This window comes from Mesoplodon bidens (assembly GCF_964165515.1).
Source record: "Mesoplodon bidens genome assembly, contig: HAP1_SCAFFOLD_303, whole genome shotgun sequence".
Classification (NCBI taxonomy): Eukaryota; Metazoa; Chordata; class Mammalia; order Artiodactyla; family Ziphiidae; genus Mesoplodon; species Mesoplodon bidens.
This window is the reverse complement of record NW_027672243.1, coordinates 341,374-347,327: the sequence shown is the minus strand read 5'-3', so window position 1 is coordinate 347,327 and position 5,954 is coordinate 341,374. Positions and strand designations below refer to the sequence as shown.

General features: G+C 43.0%; 1 pseudogene across 1 annotated transcript; it reads left to right on the top strand.

Annotated features, from left to right (window-relative positions):
• The first annotated feature begins 521 nt into the window (after positions 1 to 521).
• LOC308610439 (3-hydroxyisobutyrate dehydrogenase, mitochondrial-like) lies at positions 522 to 5,598 on the top strand (annotated as a pseudogene). The gene is made up of 2 exons: positions 522 to 533; positions 3,571 to 5,598. The product of its transcript is annotated as a 3-hydroxyisobutyrate dehydrogenase, mitochondrial-like (transcript).
• Positions 5,599 to 5,954: the final 356 nt, after the last annotated feature.

Genomic DNA, 5,954 nt, shown 5'->3' with positions numbered 1-5,954 from the left:
GTATAGGTTTAAAAGAACTCAGTTTGCTCATTTTTCTTGCAAGTATTTGTCCTTGAATTCAAAGCATTCATCCAGTAGGGTTCCCAACTGTCTGGATTATGCTGATTGCATCCCCTTTCTGCTTATATGTTTATCATGCTCCTTTGGTCCATGTATTTACTGTCAGTTGGTAGATAGATCTAGAGCACTGACATAATTCAGGTGTGATTTTTTTGTCAAGTTTACTTCATAGATAATACTGATGAATTCCAAAAGGAACTATAAAGTGTCTGTCTTACTGTGACGTTGCAGCCATTAATGATCAATGTCTAGATCCATTAATTTATTAAGGGTACCAAATGGTGATATTCTACTAACTAGATGATTATTCATTTACTAGCTAGAACATTATTTCATCAACTACTTGGTTGCCCTGAGTTACAGTTTAATTAGGAAAGGAAGAATAAATGTTTCTTTTATTTTATTTACCAGTTTTACAAAAAAAGAAAAAACAAGAGAGAGAAAGGTTGACTCTTCCAAAGATGACTAATGAGGTATTTTCTTGCTTTGTTGTTGTTTTCAGTGAGGTTGTTATAAATATCGATGCAGAGATTGTCCCCTCTTAGGTTCACGGATCCTGTTCAAGTTGGCTCCTGAGTCCTTTCCACACAACCACAGTAGTCTTTGAAGTCTTCCCAGCTCTCTTATATGACAAGAGGTACCAGGAACATCTTGTTCGTTTCTTATGCTGGATTTGAAATCAGCTGTTTCTCCAAGGAGACATTATCCACTGTGTTTATTCAAACTTGTGTTCCTTCTAGTTTAACCTTCTCTCGAGACATGATTTTTTTTAAACAAATTACTTACTGAATTTTTCACCTTTTCAAATCTTGCTATTCTCCAATCACTTCATTTCTGAATTTTTCTAATTTCTTTTATGTTTTTCTTAAAACCAGTTTCTATTCCTTTGAAAATTTCTTTTACTTTTTCCGCAATATCAGGCAATAAATTTCATTTGTTCTGTGGACGTGTCTTTCTGTGACGTTTTCAGGATTTGCTGGAACTTTCTTTTCACCCCTCTTTTTTCTTTTTTTTTCTCACTGATTTTCTACAGGATGTGAATGGAATACTCTTCTGTCGCTCATTTTTAAATGAAATAAGTTTCCACTTTAGGAGGGAAACATAGATCAGAATATAATTTCTAGCTTCAGAACTCCAGGGCTCACTATCTTCTATTATTTTCACAACATAATTTTTTTTATTTATTTATTTTTTGCGGTACGCAGGCTTCTCACTGCTGTGGCCTCTCCCGTTGTGGAGCACAGGCTCCGGATGCGCAGGCTCAGCGGCCATGGTGCACGGACCCAGCCGCTCCGCGGCATGTGGGATCTTCCCAGACCGGGGCACGAACCTGTGTCCCGGCAGGCGGACTCTCAACCACTGCGCCACCAGGGAGGCCCCACAACATAATTTTAAAAAATGACCTTAAAATTTCTAAAATCTTCCTCCTCGGCCCTCCTATGCCCATTTACCCAGGCCTCCTCTTTCCTGTCCTTGTTGAGTATGGGGATTTGTTCTGGAATGGTGCTTTGGTTTGATAGGTGTCAAGGTTTCACAGACCCCAGAACACTTGGCATCCTCAGAACATTTCAAAGTTCTTGCACTCAGCTGCAAAGTGGAGCCTGCAACATTCACTCCCGGTTTCTGCCGCTGTTCTCAGTGAGTTTTTCAATCTCAGTGAGTTCGTGAACCATAGTAACCTTTGGCTCTCCTTAAAGAGAGAGAGAGTCCTTCCCTCGTCTTCCTCCCACACACCTTGGGATACACATATGTAGGTCTTTTTCCTGTTGTTGGTTTGTTCCTACCTGGCTGTATGTTGCAGTTAATGTGGACACCTTGTTGTAGATGTTGTCTGTGGGTTTTTGATCTTGCTATCCTAGATGCTTTTCTTTCTTCTTTGTGGGGGTGGGGGGTTGTGTATTTAGGGGAGGGGTGGCATATTCAGGGATAAAAATCTTCTCTGTAGCCACCACCATTTCCCCAGAATCCTCTGCCATTAATATTTAAAACAAAATCATGGGAATCATTATCCGGATCCTTAGGATAATCATTACACTGTATCTGTCTTTTTTCCAGGCTTCAAGCTGCCTGTGGCTCGCCACGTTAGTATACTGACATGACTGGGCAATGCCTAATTTGATGGGCTCTTTCTGTACTACCTTCCTCCTAATCATGACAGTCTTGTACGCTATACATAGTCTTCTTCACTGATAGGGAATTTAGAAAATACAGGAAGCCATGGGTTTAATAGCTGAAAGTGGAATTAATGTGTTCTTTTTCTCAGGTAAAATATCATAAGACTCCTTAGGCCAAAGTTGTAAAATGAAATCGCAACTTTCCTGGAATCATTTTGCAAACGTGAATGCCCACATAAAGTACACTAGGACTTGAATCCAAGGAATAACACATTTTTAGAGCCTCCAAATGTATAAACTTAGTACAATTCTGCATTACTTCTTAAGGCAACTGAAGAAAATAATTTTGTGATCAAATAAATATTGATTTTATTAACAGTTATTTTAAAAGTTTACAAAACTTATAAAAAATGTTAAGGCTCTATCAGCCTCATCAGTTGTTATTTCTTTTCTAGAATCTTGGATTAAGGAACAGTCATTTGAGGGGAAACATGGTATAAAATGGGAAGATAATCTAACAGTAAAGATAGTTATATCTCTTCCTGTGTGATGAACTACTCCTAAGCTTGGTGGTTTAAAACAGCAGGCACTTTATCTCCTCACAATTTGTGAATCAGCAGAATGGGCTGGGATCTCCTGGGTGGATCTATCTTGCTTTCACCTGAGGTGACTACTGAGGCTGCCATCATCTGGTTGCTGGACTGGGGCTGGTTGCTTTCACATGTCTGGCCATTGGTGCTGGCTGTGGCCTGTGCCTAGTCTCCACTAGGTTAGCCAGGCTTCCTAACATGTCAGGTTTCCATGAGGACAAGCCCTAAAGCACGAGTACTCTCCAAGCTTCAGCTCTTGATATGCCATTGGGCCAAAGCAAGTCACGTGACCAAGCCCAGGTCAAGGTGGAACAAAACTACACAGGGTGAGAAAACGGGGGGAGGGGCATTTGCACTGGGGGTCAGTAGTCTAACAAACTGCTGCAATAACTCTATAAAGAAAAACACCCCGGAGGACAACTGGTAAAAAATGAATGTGTGCGGGGTGGGGTGGGGTTTGGCATAGGGGGGCAAAGGCAGTAAACAGAGGCTACCAAAATCTGAAGATTCTGGAATTTTTGGAAAATCCACTGGGATTAAAGGAGTTACACAACCATGTTCTGACACCAGAAGAAAGGTGCCAGTTGAGCATCAGGGAAGTCTAGCGCTCTTCCTCCATCGCATCAATTTTCACGTTTCTTTGACTCAGCATATTTGTAGAATGAATCATGACTTTCTATAAATTTTTAATTCAGTTTTTCAAAGAAATAGTGACCTCGCTTCTATCTGCTGTGCCATAAAAATGCCGTAGAAAAAAATTCCTTCTGTTAAATCGCTCACTAGGTGAAACTGTATGTGTAACCTAGTACCAAAGAGGTATTAAGAATCGCCACAGCCGAGCCGGCCCTCCGCATCACGCACCCTATAGCAGCCAGTGGGTGAGCCGGGAGTCGAGGAGGTCACCGTGGGAAGGAGGGGCGCGGGCAGCGTGGCAGCCTCCTTCCGTCTCCGTGGAGCCACCTCCAGCCTCCGGTACAGGGAGTCGTCTGCAGCAGCCAGTGGTGGCCAGCCTTGCAGCGCTGTGTTCTAGGTCAGTAGCTTCCAAGACTCCAGTTGGATTCATTGGAGTAGGCAACGTGGGGAGTCCAGTGGCAAAAGAGCTCATGAAACATGGCTAGCCACTCACCGTTGTTGATGTGTTCCCTGATTCATGCAAAGAGCTTCTAGATGCAGATGAACCCTGTAGTGTCTTCTGCAGGGGATGTAGCCGAAAAAGGTGACAGAATTATTACAATGCATCAATGCACTAGAAGCTTATTGTGGAGCAAATGGAATTCAAAAAAAAGTGAAGAAAGACTCACTATTAATAGATTCCAGTACTGTTGATCCTATGGTTTTCGGAGAATTGGCCAAAGAAGTTGAGAAAATGGGAGCGGTTTTCACGGATGCCCCTGTTTCTGGTAGTGTGGGAATGGCTCGATCTGGCCACCTCACACTTAGGATGGGAGGGGTTGAGCTGCTGTGGTGCATGGGCTCCCATGTGGTGCATCGTGGAGCTGTTGGGACTGGCCAGGCTTCGAAGATCTGCAAAAACTTGCTGTTAGCTATTAGTAGGATTGGAACTGCTGAAGCTATGAATCTGGGACTCAGGTTAGGGCTTGACCCAAAACTCTTGGCTAAAATCCTAAATACGAGCTCAGGACAATGTTGGTCAAGTGACACTTATAATCCTGTACCTGGGGTGATGGATGGAGTTCCCTCGGCTAATTACTATCAGGGCGGATTCGGAGCAACACTAATGGCTAAGGATCTGGGATTAGCATGAGACTCTGCTACCAGCACAAAGAGCCCAGTCCTTCTGGGCAGTCAAGCCCATCAGATCTGCAGGGATGTTGTGCGTGAAGGGCTACTCAAAAAAAAAAGACTTCTCATCCGTGGTCCAGTTTTTGCAAGAGGAGGAGACATTCTGAGTTTGCCCTCTGGCTGTGAACACTGAAACATTGAAACCAAACTGTGTCTTGGAGCCCCTTATGGCTCACTCCACAGGAAAATGGGCTTAATCAAAGGTCAGCTGTCTGCTTTTGAGTGTGTAGGTCAGGGGTTCCCAACCCCTTGGCCTTGGACGGGTACCAGTCCACAGCCTCTTAGGAACCGGGCTGCACAGCAGGAGGTGAGTCGCAAGCAAGCCAACTAAGCTTCATCTGCTGCTCCCTATGGCTCACATTACCGCCTGAACCTCACACACCCCGCCCCCCCTCCCTGGAAAAATTTGCTTCCAGGAAACCGGTCCCTGGTTCCAAAAAGTTTAGGCACCTCTGGTCTAGGTCACAGTAGATCCTGGGATTTTTCACCCATTCTAAACTGCTTATTCTTTTTATCTATTTAGCAAACATATCATCTGTAATTTTTTTCTCTGCAAGCCACTGATGGTAACTGCTAGCTAGCTAGCTGATTGGCCTTTTTCAAAAGTTTGATTCCTAAGCATCTTCAGCTAAAACGCTGCCTACTTCACTCAGGATATTATTTACTCCACTTTACAAATAAAACTAAAATTGTTTTCAACAGGATAAAATCTATCCTCGAGGAAAGAAAAGAAATTGGTGTGAGAAAAGATATTAGAGAAAGGGGAAGTATAGTGAGTTACTACCTGTGTCCCTCAGAAAATTTGTCCTGTTAAATAACCCAGTGGTGATATTCTTGCATTGAGATTACTGGTTTATTTTCTAGGAGTTGTTAAAGCAAGAGAACTCCTTGCTGCATGTTATGTAATTTGGACTCTGTTACATTATCTTGTTGTGCCCCTCTTGTAACAACTTCCCATACTCAGCAAACTTGTTTTTTTCATATTTTTGCTTCCTTGTCCATTTTTACTGCATATTTTTTGACTTCAAAAGAATGACATCTTTTGGGCTTCCCTGGTGGCGCAGTGGTTGAGAGTCCGCCTGCCGATGCAGGGGACACGGGTTCGTGCCCCGGTCTGGGAAGATCCCACATGCCGCAGAGTGGCTAGGCCCGTGAGCCATGGCTGCTGAGCCTGCGCATCCGGAGCCTGTGCTCTGCAAGGGGAGAGGCCACAACAGTGAGAGGCCCGCCTACCGCAAAAAAAAAAAAAAAAAAAAAAAAGAATGACATCTTTAGAACTGTTTCAGAGCCAACGATGATATGTGCTTTAGATAATTATTACACTATGCTAAATATAACCATATTCTTTTGAATTCAAATAGATTTCTATGCTGATAAAAAAAGAGAG